The 19901-nt window shown below is 38.7% G+C and overlaps 1 long non-coding RNA gene across 1 annotated transcript; it reads left to right on the top strand.

Annotated features, from left to right (window-relative positions):
• Nucleotides 1-4597: 4597 nt before the first annotated feature.
• LOC119055854 (uncharacterized) lies at nt 4598-13173 on the top strand. The gene is made up of 3 exons (XR_005083763.2): nt 4598-4664; nt 9863-9975; nt 12200-13173. It is a non-coding gene; the product is annotated as an uncharacterized LOC119055854 (long non-coding RNA).
• The last annotated feature ends 6728 nt before the right edge of the window (nt 13174-19901 follow it).

Here is a 19901-nt window from a genome sequence, read left to right as displayed (position 1 = left end):
CCACCAGGGTCAACCTGTCCTCCATTCAATTTTTCCTTCTCGTCTGTCTTCTAAATCTCACATGAACACTTCTCATTGGCAGACACTAAACTGGAACCATATGGCGCTAAGTGAACACAGTTCCTTATTTTTCCTCTAAGAATGTGTAAGTGAGGAACCTAAATTGAAATGAGATGATCTGTCATGAGGAGGTTGTACCCTGGGTCTCACCCCAGGCTCCCTTTGGGTTCCATCATCAAGATGGGTGTAAAAAGTTTCATGATATTGCCAAAGCTCTGGGAAACACAAATGCATAAGCATTATTTTTCTATAGAGAATGAAGGGCTCTGAAGGTTTCAAGCAACAAAACAGAACAGTGAGCACTCCGCTAAATAGACCTTATATAACTGGAGTGATACCAAATTCCAGAAGAACAGAAACCAGAAGTAAATACAATAGGGCAGTACCAGCAAGGGTGGTGGTTGTTATTTTAATTGTCTTTCTGTTGCTTAGTGAGCACCACTCCTGATTCAGAACAGGCGGAAAAGGAGTCTGGCGTGGACTGCATGCAGGTGTGTAAGAAGCTAATGGAAGTGACAGCTAAGATGACATATAACCAGGGTGTTGAAAAATGAATTATCCATGTGGTTTAAATGGGCCAAATGATATATTGGAACATCATGTGGTTTAGCACAAAGCATGGCATTCAAGATGGAAGATCCAAATCCTAACCCTGGCTCTCACACAGACCACTTTTATGAGACTGAATGAGTCATTTAAACCACACCGAGCTGTGGTTTCTCCCTCAGTCAAATCAGTGTAGCAAAATGTATTGCCCAGTCACAGCACAGGATGTTGCAAGGAAACAAGGAAGGGGACAACAAAAGTAGCCTATTTTTGCAAGGTGCACACCATGAGCAAAATAATGGCTCTTATTAGGTCACTGTCATGGCAAGACTCTTGCAAACTTAATTTGTCTTTCAAACTGATAAATGCCACTTTTCTAAACTGATACAGTGCATTAGAAATACTAGACTTCATTGCTTTACTTTTGTATTCCCAACCTTTATATGAATTTTCATTATATACCACAAACATTTACAATTAGGGAATTCATTTTAGTTGTAGTAACAGTTGCCAATAATTTGCCTGAAAGATCCCCTCTGGCCAGAAATATGCATCCTTGTCCCTGTATTCACAATCTTATATTTAGTCCTTGCCAACAGGCTGTTTAGGTTGCTCCAAATCAAATAAACTCTGCAGCCCACACAGTAAGTATTAGATCATTACTGTGCAGGCGGTACACAGGCTGGAGGTGCAAACAGAATGCAGGGCAGAAGGGAATCATCAGACCTGAAATGAGACACAGAGGTAGTTATGCAAAGTGGAGAAAGGGAGAGACAAGAAGTCAAAACAGCTGCACTTAAATAGCAGCTCTGCCACTTAAGGTATGACCTTGGTCCACCTTAAAGAGGACTTTGGACCTTGGCTGTAAAAGTGGAATAATAGACGATGCCAGGTGAGCAAAGTCAGGAGGGCGGGCATTAGTCAACTCAGCAAGCACTGAGAGCATGTGAGCGAACTTAGAGCCACACAGCTTGGGGTTTAATTCTAGTTCTAACTCTAACCCCATGACTCTGGTCGAGGCACTTAACTTCTCTGTGCCTCGGTTTTCTTTTCTCTAAAACAAGGACAATAACAGTGGCAACTTCACACTGAGCTGAGAGAAATGAGTGAACCTGTGTAAACCTTTTAGAAGTATGCGGCATATGATAGCACTCAAAAAGATTGGCTTGCGCTGAGTAGCACAGTTGGTTGGAGCATTGTCCCGAGCACCAGAAGGTTGTGGGTTTAATCCTCAGTCAGGGCACATACGTAGGTTGTGGGTTTGATGCCTGGTTGGGCTGCATATGGGAGACAATCCATGTTTCTCTCTCATATCAATGTTTCTATTTCTCTCTCTCTCTCTTTCCCTTCTTCTCTCTCTAAAATCAGTAAGTATATCCTCAGATGAGGATTTTAAAAAAACATTGGTTTTTGCTATGCATCAGGCATAGAGGACACAAAGATCAAATAAGATATCACCCAGGCTGAAAAGAAGTCATAGTATGTATCAGATGATCTCCCAAGGTCTCTTTCAAATTAATGACTCTCTTAATTTAAGCTAATTTTAGCTTTCTCATCTCTCATTTATATCCTTATAGCCAAGAACTTTCATTAAAAAATGCATGTTTACGGCAAAGGGCTGGCTCGTCTGCCATGGCAGGCTCTGCCTCCCCTGAGAAACACTCGCAGGTAACAGCAGCATCCCTCCACTCTGCAGCAGTTGCTGTGTTACAGAGAACAAGTAGTCACAGGACCTGGAGCATGAGCAGAGATAGGCACCCAACACTCAGAGCAGTTTTCATGAACATCTTGCTAGAAATAAGACAAGGGATGGCAAATACACAGAAAAATTCCTTTCATTCTTTCCATGCATCTGTTCTTCATTGAAGAGACCCATGTGTAAAGAACCAATACCAGGTTCAATAAACTCTAAGTTAAAGATACTTTGAAAATGACACTACGGTAAGTTTCCTAATCCCACATTTCATAGTAATGGCTGTAAACAATTTGCTCTCTTCGCAAAACTATAGCCTTCCTATGATGCTGTTCTCTTGCAGCAGATCTCCGTCCTGAAGACCTCCTGTTCTCTGTGAAAGTCATGCTTCATTGGCTTTCCCTCATCAAACGCAGAAATTTACCTTTGCCGCTTCCCCATCTGTCCTTTACTTTTAGTACATCACTCTTACTTAAATAGAAGAGCTGGTCCCTTTTCTAATGAAGGGTAAACCTGTGTAAGAAATCCCACTTGGTCTCCCTACTCTTGTTCTCCTATATGTAATTATTCCTCACCTATAGTTCCACTTCAGTACATAAACTTAATCGAGGATCTCAAACTGTAAAAAAGGAGAAAAAACATCTCCCTAAGGCCCACGAACTTTGCTAACTTCAGCTCTATCTCTCTCATCTTTGTGAAAGCCACGACTCTCTCTCGAAGCAGTTATCTACAGTTGGCATCACCGTGTCTCTGCTTCTCTTTCTCACATTAACTCATTCAAAGCAGGCTTTCGTTCCACCGAAACTGTTTTTGCTGAGCTATCCAATGATCTCCATCCATATCTCTAAGGCCAACAGACTCCTCAGTTTTCATTTTGCTTGACCTGAAAATGGCATCTGACCTTGTTACCACTTCCTCCTTAAACACACACACACACACACCAAAAAACACGCTTTTTACTCAGTGTCAGCACAGCACATTCTCCTACTTTTCTACTTACTTCTTCAGCTGCATGACCCAGGTCTCTCTGAGGGCTCCTCTTCTGCTATATATTCCCCAAACATTGAGAGTTACCAGCATTATACCCAAGACTCTATGTCCATCCCTCTTTCCATACTGCCCTACGTGATTTCCCATATATCCATGGCTTCAGTAAATCCCACCTCTAGTCCAAACTGACCTCCCCTGAATCAGACTCACATACACATGGAATCCATATCTCAACTCAAGATGTCTCACAGGTATCTTAAAATCAGTTTTCCAAGACTAGTCATAGCATCTCTGTGGGGGGCCCCACCAGCAGGGCGCCCATCTCCACTGACAAGAGTGTCCGAGCTAATACTTGGGTAATGATCCTTGACTCCCTCTTATTCATTCCTCACATCTCATCCATAATCACATAATTTCAACTTTCTCACTTCTCAGCTTAAATGTAATTTCCTAAGAATAGCCTTCCTTGGATCCAAAGATATAATTAGCTTCTTTCCCTTCCTTTGCACTTTATGGTTCCATACATAGCTTTCCCTTCTTCTCCAACTCTGTTACGCATAAATCCAAACCATCGTTTCCTTCTGCTCGTGTTTTACACTCACAATACTAGAATCTATACAGCACAACGCAAGTATTCCCTGCTAAGTAATGTAAGGGCGGGGACTGTATTGATTTTGCTTGTATCTATATATCCAATGCCTTAAATAAAGACTGGCAAGTAAAGATTGTTTAATAAACATTTCTTAATGAACTAATGAATAAGTTTCAAGTGTGATTAAATACTACCCAGGAGAGGTACCTAATCAAGTTTTAGGCAATCATGGAAAGCACCCAGAAGAAGCCTTCTGTAAGCCAAGATTTGAAGCATGACTTTGAGATTCTCAAGCAAATGACAGAAGTCTGAAAGAAGATTGATGATTCCAGGAAAGGAAGTGAAGAAGCAAGCAGAATTATTCCAGGTGACTTGACCTTGACCCTTAAAGGAGTCACCTAAGATAAGTCAGGTAGTCAAACCCACCTGACTCTGAGTTCAATATAAACTGTATACACAGGCTGTTTTGTACTGAATGTGCCCTCTACCTCATAGTTACATGTTGAAGCCCTAACCCCCACCCCCGTGGAGGTGGTGCCTTTGTGAGGTAATTCAATCCAGGTTACGTCATGGGGTTGGGATCTTCATGATAGAATTAGAGCCCTTATAAGAAGAGGAAACCAGAAAGATCTCCTTTTCTCCACACCTCCACGTGCACACGTCAATGAAAGGCCATGTGAGTACAACAGCTAAAAGGCAGCTGTCTACAAAACAGGAAGTGGGTTCACACCAGGAACTGAATCTGCAAGCACCTTGATCTTGGACTTCCCAGACACCAGAACTGTAAGCAAATTAAATTAGGTTGTTAAAGCCACCCAGTCTATGATATTTTTATGACAACCTGAGTGAGCCAGTTAGTACAGCATAATTAAATACTTCAAGAAGTGTAATTGAGTTCAATGTACAATATGGAACCACTGAGGATTTTAATGAAGGGAAGAAAGAGACACGCGATCAAATATGTGTCTCAAACATGCACTGTGGTTTTAATATAGGGAATGTATAAAATGGAGCAAAACTAGAGGCTCAGATGACAGGTAAACAACTTTTGAATGATCCACTGAAAATATGATGATTACCAGAAAAAAATTGAACTGAAGATGGAAATAGTACATAAATTTAAGAGATGGTTAGAAAATAAATGCCATCAAACTTACTAATCTGTTGGATTGTGGGGTACTATTAAATGGATACCACTTAGTAAGGAAAGTAAATGGAAAAAAAAAACAGCTTTAGAAAGGGAATCACCAATTTCAGTTTTAGATATTCCATTTGAGTTCCTTGTGGGACATCCAAAGTTTTATGACCAGTAACTTATTGGCTCTGAAAGACTGAAACTCAGTTTAGATATACGAGTTAAGTAGATGCAGGGGTTGATGTTTAGATAGATGTTTAGGAAGGAAGGAAGGAAGGAAGGAAGGAAGGAAGGAAGGAAGGAAGGAAGGAAGGGAGGGAGGGAGGGAGGGAGGGAGGGAGGGAGGGAGGGAGGGAGGGAGGGAGGGAGGGAGGGAGGGAAAAAGAAAGATCTAAATAAACGTATTTGGAAGTGTTCACAATAAAGATAGTAATTTCAGCCAAGTGAGAATCTTAAATTATGTAAGAAAATTATAAAAATACAGAAGAGACAAAGGTAAAGAAAATATTTTAGACAGAACTTAGAGACACACCAAAAGTTAAAGAATATATCAAAAATAACTTGGGAGTGAGGGTTTTGGTTACCTGAAGAGTTGTTGCTGTTAGTTTTTTTGTTTTTAAATGTCCAGTAAAGTGTTATATTTTTCAAATAGATAGTCCACTCGTTACTAATTATGCAAGTTTCTTAATTATTCTGTGCCTCAGTTTATGTGTAAAATTGGGAAATAATAGCCTCATCCCCACAAAACAGTGGTAAGAATTAAATGATCTCATTCATCAAAGCTTGGGGAAATGCCAGAATTTTAGCATTTGGCATTAAGACAAGGTTTCAGGGACTGCTGCCTTTACAAGTCTGCTCAGCCCATCTGAACTGCCCTCTACATATAACATACAATCCCTTTTGCAATAATTCAGAGCACTCATTACCCATATGGAAAATGGAGGCTACGATGCTAAACACACACACACCCTGAACTTCAACTAGTATCGAAATAATAGTGCTCCACAAATATGTGTTGGAAATGAATACCTGTGTGATTTTGCTCACTGTGGCCCCTACTGCTCAGCAACCAGGCCTTCTCCTCCATAATACTGTTTCTCACCCATGGGCCACTCAAGTGATGCCATGGACCTCTTTTTCACAGCACCTGACGCCTTTTGTTTCAACACTTACTTGTTACACAGCCTTGGGTTCCAGTCTTCCCTGCCAGGGCAACCTTTTCTTATATAAATTAGATTTTATTTATGTAAGAAATAATTTATAACTTACTTATATAAGAAATAAGTCAAACAGTTATTTTTCTGAAAGTCTAATGCAAAAGTTCTCTATTTATGTTTATCATTTAAATTAACCAAAAGAGAGGCAATTTGGTCATTAGTCTAAAAAGTAAAAATAAAGTATTTAGTCTCTAGTAGGTCTTGTAAAATTTTCCTTAAATCGTAATATGATAATATTAATGGGCCAAGTGCAATATAATATATATTCCGAGAAAAAAGAAAAATATATTATTCTTTAGTATAAAATGGGGGTAAAATAATAATTAAAGACCAAGACCAACTAATGTGAAAAAATAAAACTGATACCTATTATTAATAATTTTTTAAAAAATAAGCAATGTGGCAATTCCCCTAAGCTTTTTCTAAAAGCTGCATGTGAAATATTTGAAGAAAATTCATGGAAAACATTGTCTTCATATATAATATTAATGGCCTAATGACATTAAAGGTAATTTAGCACTGCTTTGAAACAGGGTAAGAACAAAGTCTTGCACGTCTTGGGCCTAATGATAAGAAATCACACAAGGAACGCCACTCTCTTTCCTTTGCAAGGTATCAGAGAATACTGAGTTTGTCCATGACATTCATACTATACTACATTGGCGAGTTCCAAGTATGTTTTTAGATTATACTAGAATATGTGTTCATCTATACTGTAAGAAAATTATGAAGCAGTCTCTTCCCTCAAAGAATTTTTTGTGTGATTGGGAGATACAAAAATTAAGAAATGACTTCAATAGATGTGTCTCTGTGAGTAGTAAAGAAAAAATACAGAGAAGAGAGAGTAAAAATGCCGAGGATAAATGGTTCAGAAAATATTCGTAAGACAAGTGGTGGTCTTTGAACAAAGTGTTGAGAGTTATTTTAGCTTTACTTATTTATTATCAAAGTACCATATTTTAACTTGAAAAATGGGAAAGTATGGAGTAAAATAGCACTTGTAATCTAATACCACCACCTACAGTTATACACAATAAATTTTAGACTTTTTCTTATTATTTTCTATCTAATTTTCCTTGTCATTGGGCTAATACTATAGCTTATACTATATTTTTGACAGAACATGGAACAGGTACTTTAAATAACATAGTAAACATCAAATACTTTAGTAACTTTAAATATTTTTGCAAGCATAATTTTAATAGAAGCATTACATTAAATTAGTTTCCATACTAGGACAACCTGCAATCACTTTAAATATCCTAAAACAGTCATTACAAACACAATTTTAATAAATAGTTGTCTTTATATAAATCTATGTTCTCATTTAAATTGAGACTTTGGTATAGAAATGACAGATGAAAGAATGTGATCCTCTTTTTTTAAGATGAACAGAATCTTCACTGAATAATCAGTATTCAACACATGCCTGATGCCACAATACGTATTTTAGGCCTGTAGAAGGAAGGTACAAAAGAATACAAAATTGACACATAATAAGGGGTTAAAATTCACAAGTACATTGATTTATAATCGATCAAGTCAGGTGAGGTGGGTGGTAGATGAGATCCAGAAAGTAGGAAGGAACCAGGTCATGAATACGTTTTTATGCCGTGATCAATAAGTTCTCTTTTATCTTGAAGGCAATGTAAATTCAATACAAGTCTGATCAATGTAATTGATTTACTTGCTGAGGAAGAGTTTGTGTCCTTAGGTAAATAAGACTAGTAATGAGATATCTAGCGAGGGCCCAGCTGAAAATATTCTTTCTTTAGGCAGTGTACCTTATCTTTCTAGCTGAAATGAGGGGAAGCTCTCTACCCACTTATTCAAGATTTCAAATTAGCAAATTAATTTTTAAAAATGATAGCCATAAATACATTTTACACACTGCACAAGCATTGAGTATTACGTTATTTTAAAATTTAGACAGATGCTTCAGTTACAATCTTTTGGTTAGGGTCAATTTCTTGTCTTTGACTAGTGATCCATTAGTCTGCTTCTACCTCCTGTCCCTTTACAAAAAAATACATCCATAATTCATAATATATGATCCCATTTTTATTTCTTTAAGATAAAACAAGATGTTTAAGATGTGCAAAGCATGTTAAATACATAAAACATCCTTGAAAATTTATATCAATCTTTGTTTTATGACTTGTTCAACTTCCAAAGTTGTTTTTTCTAATTCAATAGCAATTTTTTCTTAGCAACTCATTATCAATTCTTTCTTTAAAAAAATGCATTCCACTTAGATTTCATCATAAAAATGAATTTCACTTAAAACTTATATTCATTAGTGTACTTAATGCTGAATGCCCTGAATAGTCATATTAATAAAACTGCCTTTACCAGGTAGGTTTATTTACCAGCTGTCTCAGGTTTACAACCAATGCTTAATAGGGATTCAACACAGATAGAGTGAGAAGTGCAAGGGTCTTAGGAAGCAGAGTGGCTAGCTTGCTAGAGACATGGGTCAGCTGCGTTACAAAGGGGACAGAGGGGACTCAAAACAATGCACACTTCCTAAGTGAAGCACTGCTAAGGGGTTACTAACATGATTTCTCTTTCTCCCAAACTTCCAAAGACCTTTATCTGAAACTCTCATCTCTCTACCCAAATATATAATTACTTAGGTACCTGATTTTTCCCCCTTGAAAATAACATTTCTAGCATTTCTTGGTGTTCCACATATGGAAGCTTTCATTAGTTGTTATATCTTATTGTGAGTAAAGGCAAAAAGACTAAACCAATTCCATAAGGACTTTAAAAAACATAAATATTGTTCAGATTGATAAAGATTTTATAGACCTTGTTTATTACTTTGTGGGAGTTTTCCCACATGTATTTTAGTTCTTTAAATTCATCTTCTGCAATAAGTGTTTATAAAGTGCAGATTTTTAGAGTTTGGTGGCTTATTTTTTAATGTAATGATCGTAAAAGAGATAATTCAGAAAATGTTTTAGGTTCTTCTGCCTTTGCACACTCCCATTCTCGACACTCTCTATACTTCCTAAAAACAGCTTCAACCTGTCTGCATGGCTCTGGAACAAACAGGAGTTTGGTCGACAGGTGAGTGGAGAATGGAAGAAGTAACTAGGAAATGTTGACCCCCACCACCACCCGACCTCATCAGCAAAATTTTAGTGATAAGTTAGACCCCACTGGTCTCCCAAAAGAAAAAAACACATCCTCTCCTAAGTCTCCAACAGATTAAAGGTGCTAACAGCTTCTTCAGGAACCTCACATCCTTATTTGTTCTCTTAACTCCACCCACATTTTTGAAAATAGTACCTCAACCAGTTTTGTTCCAGATCCCAGCCACGTTGCACTCAGTTTCCTACCAGGACTTTGGTTGATACAACCACCAGGTGCTAGACTATAACCCCTTGCATTAAGTTTCAGTAATGCAAAGAGACTTAAAAGTTCCCACTTTTTTTTTCCTACTTGACTTACATTGCACTTAGGTCTAGGTGAGAGCCTGGTGGGAAAAGCATGCTGGGTATTTAATACAACTTGAAAAATAAGTTCACAGTACTAGTCAGAAATCTAGCATGATTCTATCCTTTGACCCAGAAATGCACTCCTTAGGCTTTATCATTTACTAACACCAACCTACGTGTTCAAAGATCCATCTCCAGGATCACAGCTGAAGGGCCCAGGAGAACCAAGCGCAACCGAGGAAAACTAGACAAGTGCAGTGTGACCCAGAGGCCAGCGTCTGCAGTGGGAGGCAGCACAGGTATGAATTTGTCACTGCTCTACTCCGCCAGAGCTAGATACTGCAATACTTACAATGTTTGTTGATCTTCAGATTTTTTAAGAGAAGGCAAAAATCTGGATATTCACCTACATTCTCTTGATTTATAAATGTTGACTCCATGTAAAAAAAAATTTTACAGACAATTTAGAACTTAAACCAGATGAATCAGCACTGCTAATCTGGCCCTCAGTTTCTGGACTTTGAAGGTTATATAAGAAGGTGACTCTTTGTGTTGTTTGAAATAGCAAACACTTAGCCACAAACTAATTGTCAGTCATGAGATGGACTTTATATCACACACTTCCTAAGGGACTCAATCATCACAAGTATAGACTCAAATGCAGAGCTGAGTTATTTTTTAAAGCAATTTTGAGAATAATATCAGGCTGGTTATCCAATATTTTCAAGGGTTTGTATAGTGTGATTGTGTGTGTGAATAACAAGCAGTTTGGGAAAACACCTGTCAGACTGCTGACAATGTTTTAACCATGCTCAGTGTGAATGGAGATGATGGAGGTAGACATATCTTTTTTTCTTCTTGTTTTTAATTTTTCACAATGAGATTGTAACACACATATAATTAAAATGAAATAACATTTAGCTAAAAGTTTCTGAAACTATTGTTCACCAAAGAGCTTCAGAGAGTTTTAGTTCATCATAACCTATAGCAAAAAGAAATAGTAAACAGTCAATACTTATTGGCTGTTTACATCGTGGCAGGCACATTTCTGAGATGTATGAATGTATTAACTCACTTAAACCTCACAACAGCCATTATGAGATAACTACTATTGTTTTTCCCCATTTCACTACTGAGAAAACTGAGGCACATGAGAGGTTAAGTGACTCACTCAAAGTCACATGGCTAAGAAGTGGGAGATCAGGGAATTAAACCGTCAGCTTAGCACAAGAGCAAACACACCTCACACCAACAATGCTTGTCTTAATACTGTCCATGAAATGCCAATAATTTAGGAATAGTTCCATAGAAGTTAATGTTACTAAAGTTATTATTCACAAGTTATATAAACTAAATTATCTCCCTCAACACTCCAGTAATATTTTATTCAAGATAAAATAGCTCTTTTTATTATAAACCAATAGCCCACAATAAATTTTCCATTATCTCTGTTGTGTAAGTTTTTACTAAGGCATAAGAATTTAGAGATTTACCTTTATCCAACCTAAACTAGCCAATAGATGTCTTTTAAGTATTCAGCCAAGAATGTAACACTTCAGTTTTCAATATGTCTTTTTGATATATTCCAATGCCATGATTTAAAAAGAAATCAAGGTCATTTTATCTTTTGTGGAGGAAAGAAAAGTTAACTTGACCTTGTAAACTCAGAGAAGACTTTTAAAAAAAGGCAAAACATCTGGAAGACGTGCCCTTATAATATCAGATGCTTCTCTTGTTAAGTGTGACCACGATAGATGAGTCTATGAGAGGCACACTTTGTTTGGCCATATGGGCTTTGTGTACAATGTGCAGTATGTTAGAACATGCTATAGAGACGTCAGAATTTTTCCTTCTGACGTCAAGTTTCTATACTCCGTGCCTCTCCATCCAGTATTAGTCAAGGCAAAAGGACTATTCTGATAAAATAAAGATTATAACTTTGCAATTAATACCTCTCAGAGAATGGTATGTTTATGGTAAAAGAGATCCTGTTCTCTTGGAAGGGTCATATCAGTATTTAAATTATACACATTTACCAATGGATGAAATTTGGCATTCTCTCCTTCTCTTCTCAAGCACTCTTAATTCTTACTGTAATTCACTCAGTCAAGCAAGCATACTGAGCACATCTACAGGGCACTTGCAAGATATCACAACAAATTGCTCTCTGTTCTTGCCTTGGATTTTGTTCCTATTTTGTTAACAATGGTAACTTGATATATTACAGTTGCATTATCTGGAAAATTCCAAAAGTTGTAAAAATTGATTCCTAAAATGTCTTATATATAAAAATGTGTAAAAGTGTATAAAAGTGTGACATATCACCAAATTATCAATTTTGGTGAGGACATGAAAAATGAGGGAGGAAAGGAACCCTTCTGAGCCAAATCCTGCCAAGTAGCCTGAATTCCTCCAAGAGATAAAATGAAGGAACAAAGTTAAACTAAGAAATGAATAACAATGTAAGAAATGAATAAGCTTATTGATTTATTCTCTTTTATGCTTTTTCCTCCTATTGATCAGATCCCAAAACACAAGACCATTTCCCAGAGATAAGGGAATGAGGACTAGAAGATAAATATGTACAATTATCAATTGTAAAATCAAAGTTTGACCTCTACCATGGACCAGCGTTAACAGATTGCCAGATTGGAGCTGAAGCAAAAGACCAGTTTAAGAAAGAAAGACCAAGAAGAAGATGGCTACCTTCCTGGTGAAGCCACAGGACCAAGGTGCAAGTTACAGATATGTGAGAGCGAAATACTCCAGGATATTCAATTCTAGGATTCTACATTACCAGATTTAGCCCTCCAGATAGCTTTTATCCTGATGGCTGTCTCTAGTTATCACTTTCTTTGAAAATCCAATAGAGCACTGGCAGCCCCAGGGTTTTCTAGAGGACCAAGATTATTGCGAATACTGATCTCTTCTCTCTTCGTCCTAGAGATTCTCAACCTGTTGAAGAAGCAGTGGACTCAGGGGCCCTCTTTAGGGTGGTTTGGTTACTCTGGGCCCTTCCCCTCCACGAGAAGTGCCCAGGTAGGAGCACTTAGCTGTCATTCCAAGGTGACTGCTGAATCATCCGAGATCCTTGAATTTTGGGGGCCACTGTCCTGATAAATGCAAAACAAGACAAAAACACCCTTCCCTTTATAGTTTTAACTGCAACCTTATGGCAGAGGACTTCTAAATCTAAGACTCCAACTCAGACTTCATTCTCAATCCAGAAACATATTACCAGCTGCTTTTTAGACGTTCCAACCAGGGTCCCATGGAATTTGGGTCCAAATTGTGTGAACTATTTAAGAATATGAACTTAACCTACCTGGGCTTGAATCCCAATGTCACCACTTAATATCTGTATAACCTACAGTAACTTTGATTCCTCACAATGTATATTGTGATGGAACATTAGGTTGTGATGAAGACTAAGTGTGTTTGTATACATAAAACATCTGGTACAACACCTGCACGAAGTTAATGCCACATAAATGTTACAGTATCATCTCCTGCATTATTGGCAATACCAACACAATATTAATATTAGTGATATTATATCAATATGAATAATATGAATTCAGTATTCATAAAGGAGAGGTCTTCATTCATTCCATAAAACTAGATTCCAGTTCTTCATCTCCTACCTCCATTAACTGCAGCATCCTCTATTTAGTTTTCTAAGTCAAAAACCTAGAAAACAGCTTCTCAATCACCTCTTCTCACTCGTTTGTTTCCTCTGAACACAAACAATCTTTCTCTCATCAAGATCACCTTCACTGTACATCCCATAGACCTATTTATACTTTAACAAAAATACATCTCTACCTTCAAACTAGTCTCTCTGCCTATAACCTTCTCTCTCTCTCTAATCTTTTTGGTAATTCCAACTTCCTAAAAAAAAAAAAAAACTGGTTACATTTCACTAACTTTACAAAATATTTTCATGATGCTCAGACAAAATTAGTTACTCTTCCCTGTGTTCTTTCTGTGAACACTTATAACATGACCTACTTCCAAGAGAATACTTGTCATAATACACTGTCACAGTCAGGCACCTCCTCTACCAGAGTCATCATGAGGAACTCTGTCTGGCAGAGTTCAGTGAACCTACAGCAATCACAAGGCCTAGCAAATACTAAGGATATAATATTTGGCTGATATAATATTTGACTGATATATTATATCAAGGATATAATATTTGACTGATAGTAAATGAAATATAACTTTACCATCATCCTTTCCACCTCTCGTAGTAGTTCTGAGTAGAAAAGTAATTTAAGAAAACTTACTGATAGCTCCTGGGAATGGGAATCTAGCACATTATAGCTGGTGCGTTATTTCAAAGGGAAGTACTTGGGCCCACACAAGTTGAGGTGACGTTGCCCTTCTTCTATCAGTTACGTCGTTTTGTCGTTTGTTTACAATTGCCAATTGCTTATAAGACACAAACCCCCAACAATGTACAGAGACTAGAGATTGTGATTGCGGTCACCAAATTCCTTAATTTCTTCATGTTCCTGTTCATTTCAAGGTATGGTTTCCATAAACAGTAATTAATTTTGTAGAATTTTCTAATCACAAAACACCATATTAGTCCATGTTTACAAAAAACATCACTCTTATACAAACATTACAAATAATGCTCCTGAATATGTTTCATTGCCATCCATTTATAGGCAAAAATGTGAAGTGTCTAAAAAGAAATGCTTCATAATATGTCTCTATCTTCCTGGCATGTGGCAAAACTAAGTTAGCATTTGACCAAAGGGGGAAATATTTCTAAATTGAATCTATTTGTGATATACTGGTTTAAAATCCAAAACTGCCAACATATTCTGTTTACTCTCTTGGCATCTGTTGCATCTGTTAACTGGTGGCCGAAAATCAGAGCAGACTTAACTAATTAGAATGGTCCCCATCTGGTCGCTGAACTTCTTGTTTATGCTTCCTTTACATTCTAAGTACAGAGACCCGAACCAGAACTTATGTGGTTTGCAGAAGAGGAGGCGCTCTGGCCTGCTCATGTGCTATTGTTCTGCTGAGCCAATCTTGGCGCAGATGGAAATGTTCTCTGTGTTTTATGGTCTCCCTTCACGTGCTCCCTTGGGATGAATCATCATTGCCACGAGAATGTCCATTGTCTCCAAAAACACTTTCTCATTCATTTGTATCACCATAGGCCTAGATCTAAGCCTATGCGTACTTGACTGAGAAATAAAATTTCTAAGTAGCATCCATGATCTGGTAAAGCCAATACCATTCCTCCTAAGAATAAAACTAAAGAAAAGGATAAAAGGAAAACATAGTGTAGTTTATTTCTTCAAGGTTTTTGTTTAATCAAGTGAGTATAGTTTCATAATAGAAAGCACACTCCTGGCAGAAATGTGCCGTGGTTGTAATCTTAGGCTGTGGACAAAGGCTTTTGCCAAAATTTTGGCCCTGCCTGCTGTTGGGTATCTCCTGGCCAGCTGACATCATCTCACTAAACCTCAGTTTGCTCATAGGCAAATTAGAATAATATTTTAGTTGTTATTTCATAGAATGATGAGAATTAGATAAGAAATCATGGCAGAGTGCTTACACAAGTATGTGTAAGGAAATTATACATAATTGGTATCAGAAAACTGGCGAACGACATATTATTAAGAATAGAGGTCTAATATCTTTTTTAAAAAAACAGTAACTAATAGGGTTTTCAAAGGTAACACATCTTGTACTATTTGGCTATTTCTGAAGCTCGGTTATTTTGCTGAAGTTTCTCTTAGAAATGTTTCATGTCCCTGAGCATGTTCCAGTCAATATTAGAAGATTAGCAACATGCTGGGTAGCGATGGAAAGTAAGCATGAGATTAACACATTACTGAGAGAAACGGAATAGCTCTGTTCACTCAACCACCTTTTGCCTGTTTTCCATTGTTAGTTTTTCCCCCAAGAAGTGACAGTAACCTTGAAAACAAACTTACTTGAGCAGATCGGGGTATTTGACAAAGGTGAACAAGACATGCTCTCTACCTTGAAAGAGTTCACAATACTTCAGGAGGGTCACATGTATACATTTAAAAAAAAAAAAAAAAAAGGTTTCTGTGTACATAACCCCGAGTCTATACTGTATAGCCTGGGAACATTTTCTAGGGGAAGACACTTCTGAGATGAACCTTAAGGGGTTCAGATGAGTGAGTGGAGCCCCCTGTGTGGGCTGAGTAGCAGAGTTGATCTAATGCTCGTGCAGGGAGCCGAGAAGGCCAAGATGGGAGAGGTTGCAGGGGTCGGTTGGTTGTAGATGTTCTTATGTAGGAGTTCGTCCTGTTGAAGCACAATGGTAAGAAGCTAGGAAAATTCCTGGGCAATGAAATGGGAAAACTGAGACAAGAAAATAAAACAGGCCGACAGTTTGTGTGATTTATAGCCTGCTGGTAAATCACAAGTGCGTACCTCCCCTAACCAAGGGCATAAGAGTAAACAGTTCACATCTCTCTTCCCTGACCAAAGAATACATAGCTTAAGTCTCCCTAGTCTGGGGGATACAGGACAGAGACCCAATTAATGCCATTGGTGCCAGCCAAACCCAAGGACAGATGACATCAGGGAACACGTAACAAAAATCCCTTTAAAAGCCAGATAGATTCAAGATGAAAGTAAAACAGTAGAATACATTGCTCCCCAACCTTTTTGGCACTTGGGATTGGTTTTGTGGAAGACAATTTTTCCATGGATGGAGCAAAGGTGGGGTGGTAGAGGAGAGGATGGTTTCAGGATAATTCAAACACATAGATTCTCCTGTAAGAATCTATTGCCACTGCTGATCTGAGGGAGGGGAGCTCAGGCGGCAATTCAAGAGAGCAATGGGGAGCCATTGGAAATACAGAGGCAGCTTTGCCTGCTGTCCACCTCCTGCTGTGCAGCCCAGCTCCTAACAGACCACTGACAAGATAAGTGTCTGTGGCCCCAGAGCTGGGGACCCCTGCTATAATGGACCAAAGAATATTTCCCAAACCCCATATGTGCTCATTCGGATGCATCAGCCTATTAAAAATGCACCTAGAAAAGCTAGTGAATGTTCTGCTGAAACCCTCCCCTAAGATTTTCACCCAGGAGAAAAAAAGATTAAAAAACCCTCAAAACAAAGATGCAGCACAGGCTCACTCTAGAACATACCCATGCCCCTTCCCCGGCATGAATGTTTTATTTCCTCCTAAATTCGAAGGGTCCCTAGGAGACCTGCAGCCAGAGGAGCAGTGGGCAGCAGCAGCTGGGCCCAGGCTTTACCCCCTGACCCTGTCTCTGGGTCCCCTTTTCATCTGACTTTCCAGGGACCTAAGAGCAGCCCCACCTTGGCTCACTCCTTCCCTGTAACTTTTCTAGGGAGCCAAAGTAGCCCCACCTTAAGCTCTCTCTGGTCACTTCTTCCGCCCTAAGTCTTCCCATTGTTTCACTGTCCCCAGCCTTAGTAAATATATCCTCAACACTCACGCTGTGAAATCTTTCCTGAACAAAGTCAAGAACCTGCAGACTTGCTCTAAGCCAGTACCTGTCCAGTGATATTACAACTAACGAGAAGCTATTGAGGGACTTGGAGCAGTGAAGTGGCAAAGACAGACTTTCAATTTATATGACTCTTTCAGCAGCACTGAGGACAGATCTGAAGAAACAGTCAAGATGAATTTGCTGTAGTTCAGGCCTTAGCTAAAAAAAAAACAATGTCAGCCCTGGCTGGTGTAGCTCAGCGGATTGAGCACGGGCCTGCGAACCATGCGATCGCGGTTCGATTCCCAGTCAGGGCACATGCCTGGGTTGCAGGCCAGTTCCCAGTGGAGGACACATGAGAGGCAACCACACACTGATGTTTCTCTCTCTCTCTCTTTCTCCTTTCCTTCCCCTCTCTCTGAAAATAAATAAATAAAATATTTTTAAAAATGTCAACTAGGGCAGTAATAATTTGAATAAAGTAGCTAGAATAGACCTCCAAAAATGATATAAAATGTGGAGAGCTTGTTGGGACATCAGATCTGGGGCATGTGCCAGCATGGTGAGAAAGAAGTGTGAGACTGTCTTTGCAGTTGAGTGGCTGGGGAAGAGTGCGGCCACCTACTGAATCAGAGGACAGAGAAAGAGAAGCTCATCCACATGGGAAGAGGAGCAACTTGGTTGAATGGGGAGCACCTGTTGTGCATGGCGACATGGGCAGGAGCAAGCACTTGGTAAATTGGTTACAATTAAAATCTGGTGAACGAATGATCAAATGAAGGATAGTATCCAAAAAATGTGTAGGAAGAGAAAAGGAGTAGCCCATGAAGGCAGAAAAAACAGTCAGAGAGGAGAGCCAGAAGAGAATGGAATCGTGGGAGTTAAGGACATAAAACCTTGGAGGAAGGACAATAGTGAAAATACACAAAGGAGATCCCATAACATAATAACAACTAAAATGCGTAGTGAGTTTGCTTGGATTTTGCAGTCAGATGCACTTGGGGTCATGTCCCTCTTCTAAAACTTACCTTTTGCATGACTTTGGCAAGTTATTTTAAGACTCTGAGGTTTCCTTTTCAAATTTGTAAAAATGATACCATATATCTACCTCTGAGGTTTGTTGAGAGGACTAAATGAAACAATGTAATTAAAACACCCAGCACAATGCTGAATAAATAGTAATTCCTTGAAAAGAGCACCTATTTTGATTATTTTTCCCTAAAATGTTAGCAGTGTAAAATGATCCCATGGTTTAAATTTCCTAGTCAACAAATTGACAGTATGATCTCTCTACCAGATTATTTGACTACAAGTACTATGTGTTAATTGTTCTACCAAACACCTGGTATATACTTGAGCATATGTATTAGTGAAGGAGGTATGATTAAAAAAGCAATTCATGGTCAATTCTTGTAATTGCAGGTCTAACACTTCTTCGATCTAGCTAATATCTTTAAGTATAATGGAAAATACAAATTGCAATTGTGCTTTGATGTGGGATTTACCAAAGTATATGCAACAAATTTGAGGCACTTAGAACACTTTGGTTCTAAAGGGGAACCAATAGTCCAAAATCTCTACCCTCGTGCCCATAAATCTAGACACAAACTACCTGTCAGTTGCTTTCAGAAAGAAGATAAGCAGAAAAACATGAGACATACAAGAATCAAAAAGAGGAGCCCTGGCCAGCTAGCATAAGAGTTGCCCTAAGAAGGTACCAAAGAGTGAAGGTGCTGGCTTTTTATAGATGTACACTTTTTGCTTCCCTAAATATTGCAAATGGTTACCCAATGTGGCTGCTCTAAATTACATTCTTTATTTAAGATTTTATTTATTTATTTTTAGAGAGAGGGGAAGGGAAGGAGAAAGAGAGGGAGAGAAACATCAATGTGTGGTAGCCTTTGGCATGCCCCCTACTGGGGACCTGGCCTACAACCCAGGCATGTGCCTTGACTGGGAATCAAACTGGAGACCCTTTGGTTCCCAGGCCTATGCCCAATCCACTGAGCTACACCAGCAAGGGCTCTAATCTATATTCTTAACAGAAGTTAAAAGTTCACATGGCTCCAAGTGCACATCAGGACATCATTACCAGACACCATTATTGTTTTTTATCTGAAGGGTGTAAAATGATCTAGCATAGATTTACTCTATATTTCCTATTTACTAGTAAAAGAATAATTTGTTAGGTACAAATTTTATAGCTTCCAAATGGGCATAAACTATATCTTTGCTCTTGGTTTAGGAATGATCCAGGCATGTCTACAGGGCTAAAGAAGGGGATCGTTAGACATCTGTTTGAATCTGAACCCTGGGAATCTCTTGGGAGAGGGGGGACTCTCTTGCACACACCTAGCATAAGGCCATTTGGATACTGTTTACCTAAGGGGAGAAAGTGAGTCTGAATGTTGTTTAGGCTAAAAGCCATTGCTGTACACTAGTTATTTCTCTGGACCAACCTTGTGGATTCATGAATGAATCCCAGAGAGAGAAAACTATAGGAGTTTTTTTTTTTTTGAAACCTCATTTGTTCAGATCTCGAAGACACTGTTTCCGGTTCAAGGCCACCATGCTTTGAGCTCCTCCTGTAAGAGGATGCATGACAAGTGGCAAGGACATGGAATCTGCCGGTTCCCTCTGCTGGTCCACTGTGGACCAGCTCAGGGCTCTGGCTTTGACTGCAGTGCCCTGTGGGACTTGCTGCTACCGAGCCCAGCCAGCCAGGCCCATCCTTTGGTTCCAAACAATATTCTTCCCACAG

The sequence above is a fragment of the Artibeus jamaicensis genome, unplaced genomic scaffold, assembly GCF_021234435.1.
Source record: "Artibeus jamaicensis isolate MK-2021 breed Jamaican fruit bat unplaced genomic scaffold, CSHL_Jam_final scaffold_916, whole genome shotgun sequence".
Lineage (NCBI taxonomy): Eukaryota > Metazoa > Chordata > Mammalia > Chiroptera > Phyllostomidae > Artibeus > Artibeus jamaicensis.
This window is presented reverse-complemented; position numbering and strand designations above follow the sequence as displayed.